The sequence below is a fragment of the Dipodomys spectabilis genome, unplaced genomic scaffold (assembly GCF_019054845.1).
Source record: "Dipodomys spectabilis isolate Male_0828 unplaced genomic scaffold, ASM1905484v1 ptg000434l, whole genome shotgun sequence".
Classification (NCBI taxonomy): Eukaryota; Metazoa; Chordata; class Mammalia; order Rodentia; family Heteromyidae; genus Dipodomys; species Dipodomys spectabilis.
Window position 1 is genome coordinate 325,527 of NW_024871111.1, and position 4,696 is coordinate 330,222.

A 4,696-nucleotide genomic window follows, 5' to 3' on the forward strand; every position below is an offset into this window, starting at 1 on the left:
TCCTGTATTACTCTTTGCTTAGCCTCCTTCCGCTCCTGTTCATGCCATTCCTGTATTTCTCTTTGAGTGTTCTCAGCCTGTTCACTCCATTCCTGCCTTTTTCTTTGAGTATTCTCAATCTGTTCAAGCAAATCCTGTATCAGTTTTTGAGTAGCTTCCTCATGCTCATGATATTCCTGTATAAACCTTTGGATTGCCTCCTCTCTCCCCCTATCACACTCATACAGATTCCTTTGTAGGTTTTCAGTCTTTTCCTGCATTGACCTTTGGTTTTCCTCCTCTCTCTCCCTATCACACTCATACAGAGTCCTTTGAATGTTTTCAATCTTTTCATTTATCATGTTTGCCAGCAGTGTTTGTAGAGCTATTTGGGAACTGTCTTCTGGATTACTCATTATCTGTTCTTTCCCATTATTATCATGAGTGGGAGTTGAGATACCGGGACTTGCTGTTTTTCTTGTGTTTTTCCGGCTTACTCTGCACGTTTGGGATGAAAATAACACCAGTTTTGTGCTAGAACACTTTCTTAAGGCAAGCATCAACCAAAGTCTGAATATGCACAGTCAATAGTCTGCAGATACAATGTAGTTCAACAGATACATCTATTCAACATCAAGCAATTATATATTAATGCGCTACCAACCGCAAAGAAACATTTAGAAAACCAGAAATTATTAGGGTTAGGGAGAGATGTGGGTAAAAAATAGGAATAGAGAGATATGGGAAGGCACAGGGAGAGTTAACTAAGTCCTAATAATCTCAAAGCAGGAAATAGGTTGGATAAGATGAAAGTAGAAAGAGAGAAAAAAAGAAGAAAGGGAAAAGAAAAGAGACCAGAAAAAATAGAAGAGGAAAAATTAATAATATCATGTAAACAGAAAACAAACTATTCGGAGAAGAAAGTGAATATAATGAGAGAAGGGGAGAGATATAAAGGAGATGTGAAAAACTTAAAAATAAAAATACTTAAAATATTATAAAGGTATAAAGAAGTTGTACTGCTATTAAGGAATTTAAGTTATGAAATGAGTAATAAATTTGTGGATGAAGTGTGTACGCAATGGGGGATAGGGTCTAATAGTCAACTCCGGGTTTATCTGAGGATGTGCAGAACAATAATTAAGTCACAAAAGAAGAACAAAAGAGAAGAAAAGGTGAAAAGGATAAGAAAGGAAGAAAAAAAAAGATCAGAAGTTCAGTAGAAAAATATTTTTAGAAAAAGAAAGAAAAAAAAAGAAAGAAAAACGCACACACATGTATCCCTAAAATAAAAATTATAAGAGGAAAAAAAGTTACTAGAAAACAATCTTTTTCAAAAAAGGTAAAAATTAAAAATTTAAAAAAGTTTTAGAAAAGAAAAAAAAATTATAAAAGTTAAAAAAAGAAGAAGAAAAAAAAAAAGTTCTTTGATTTTTTTTTGGGAGGGGTGGGCAAAATCCTGTATCTCCCTTGTGTCTGTAACCAGCCTCTTGTTGGAGACTCTGGTCTGCTTGTGGTCCTATTGCTTGGTTGGTTTCTTAAGTCAGTTTGTTCGAACAGGCAAAAAAATGCTCTGCTTTACCCAGGATTTTGCTATCCTCCTCCCAGGTTAGTTCAATGGGAGGTAGATCTGCTCTGAGTATCACAAAAGAGGGAGATGGTTTTTCCTCAAGTTTGGAGATCGTGTGATGAGGCTAGGTTCTGGGTAGAGTTGAAGCATTTCATCGAACAGTAGCTTTTCCTGGGGGCTAGTTTGTGAGAAACTCACAGAGCCCAGACTGGAGCCATTCTCAGGGTTTCTGTTTATTGAATTTCCATTGATTGTCAAAGCTGCTAAAGGGAGGGGCAGCCCCTGGCTCTGATTACCCAGTGAAGAAAGCCATTCCTAGGGCTGGCACCTGAGCGGGGTGACTTTTCCCTGGATGTAGCTGAGTCTGGCAGGTCAGGTCAGGTTAGCTTCTTGTGACCTGCTAAATGACTGTATTGTTCTCTTGCAAGGCCTGAATTGGAGCTTGCAGCTCCGCCAAGCTTTGTCGGTATCCAAGATGGAGATCTCCAGTACTGGGAGGGGGAGGGGTGGCCTTCCCTCCTCTGCTCCCTGAGAAGGAGTGAGGATGTCAGTCTTCTAGGTTCCTGGGTGGTCTCTGGTTTGTGAACTGCAGGATGAAGATGTCTGTTCCTTGTCGGTTCTTGCTAGTGTTGAGTAGAATCTGCTCGCCTGCTGCGTCTGGCTCCTTTGTCCCGCACTCTCTGTGATTCAGGTATGGGGGGTCGGCCACTGCCATCATGGCTGTCGCCGTGGCGGTGGCGGCTGCTGGCAAGAGCTCAGATTTGTCTCCTTGCCTCGATTTTCCCTCTCTGGCCTAACTCTCTGTCCTGTGATGGCACACTTGGTGTGGTTCTCTGGCTTAGGACTGTTCACTGGAACTCTAAAACTGCTTTCTATGCAAGAGCTTGTTTAGCCTCCAGCTTCTCCTCCACCATCTCCCTGGAACTCCCTCAATATTGTTTGTTTCTTATACTACAATGCTCTTATTTTCATTTTCACCTGGGTAGGGGAGATAGGTCTTAGCCTGTGTTAAACCTTCTTTGGTTGAGATGGAGCCATGTGGAAGTTCTTGCCTAGTATGGCATGGAATTCAAATCTTCCTGCTCTCAGATCCCCATGGACCTGGGATGATAGACATATTCCATCATGCAGAGACAGTGGTTGGGGAGCATTGCAGATAAAACTACACTGGTCTTGAACTATTGTCCCAAATAGCTATGTTTACAGGCATATGCCTTCAAACCCTTCTTGTATTTCGTTTCACTTTGAAGTAGTGTTTGTACATATTTAGAGATACAATGATAACACCCTAGATGTTCAATATATAGAATAGTCAATACAATTAGTACATTTATCACCTAACACATTGAAGCTTATGTATTTTGGCAACCTCCTGACTCTGCTAGTTATTTTTTGGAATATATTGATAATGTGTGCTAGAAGATTAGAAGTTGGTAAGGATAGACAAGTTAGACTATGTGTAGTAAATATATATTTATCTATTGCTGCTCTGAAGAACATTATCATATATTCATCATGAGAATACCACCATATATTCACCATGACAAAATGTTCCTTCAATGTAGAATTTTCCTCCTAATCTGCCATCTTTTATCTTTTTTACATTCTCCTTATAAGTATGAATGCTTTTGTTTCTTATGTTTTGAAATTAATAAGATGGAATTAAAAAATTTGTAGAGTCTACTGAAATTCTCATTTTGTTTGATTTTGTGTTGCTGAATCATTAAGACCAAGGTTTCCTGAAAGTTTTGCTAGCAGACTATATCACTAAATTGTATTGTAATTACATGTTATTATTGTATTTTAACTTAGGGTTTTTCTGTTGCTGTTTTATGATATAAAATGTTGTGAAGCTGGACTGAAACTTGCAACCCCAATGACTCCAGTAACAATGCTTTATCACCAGGTTCTGGAGGCTCATAACTATAACTCTAGCTAATCAGGAAGTTGAGACTTGAGATTTAGTTCAACCTAAGCAGGAAATATTATGAGCCTCTCCTCTCCAGTTCACTGCAAAAAAGTGTGCAGTGGAACTGTGGCAAAATTGGTAGAGCACTACAGTCAAGGAAAAGATGCTTCTGCATTTCATTTAGTCACTGAGTTCAATTCCTAAAACACACATATGCACAGACACACATTCTTACACATACACACACACACTCCCACACATATATGTACAGACACATTCACACACATACACACACACACTCCCACACACATGTACATGCATAAAATCGCAGACAATGTTGTACCTTAAATTCTTATACAGAGATTGGAAAACAGCCCACTTATTTGTAAAGGTTTTTCCTTGATTATTTTGAAGGAGGAGGATAGTTCATGGGACACAGATCACAAGACTTTAGTGAGAAATACTTTTAAAATGACTAGCTTATGAAAAGAACAGGAGCACAGTTTTTACCTTTAAATCTTATATTCCTTCAACTATACTATTTTTAAATAATAATCATTGCATTATGGAAGACAATGCAGCACCTCTTCCTTTCTCCCCTTCCCCTCTGTCATAAAATATAACAAAATTATCAAAAATACTCTTTTATCTTACAAGAATGTACACCTGTAAAAATGTCTGACTGTATGTGTAATGTTTGTTTTTCAATACTTGTTTGATTTTCACACCTCTGAGTACTTACCTTTTTTTAAGATGACAGCACACAGGGGCTTCAAGAGCAAACAGAAGATTAGGAAACAAAAACCTAACTATGTCCTCGGAAATAAATGTCAAAAATAGATGTGAGAAGCACATGAAAGCCTGAGAGGGTCCTGAGAGGCAAAATGATTTGTGCAGGATGAGAGAAATAAGTGAGAAATAAGGCATGGATCTGACCTTGGAAAGGCTCTTTGAAGCTGAGGCCATGCCGGTATCTAGGCCTAGCTGAGGATGTTGGGATTTGACAATGTCCACATGTGTATAGAGTGATGTAGAAGGAGCTATTATAGCCTCCAGTTTGTCTTTGGGATGGTCTTATGTGAACAGGCAGCTTAGATCATTCGTCTCCAAGAGATGACACTACCTCCCTCACAATGGAATAGAATGTGGAACTCTGAGAGCCAGGTGAATGGAACTGACAGTCAGCTAAAGCCAACTCACTTGGCCTGTGGCTCAGGAAAAAGAACGATGTTCCTGTG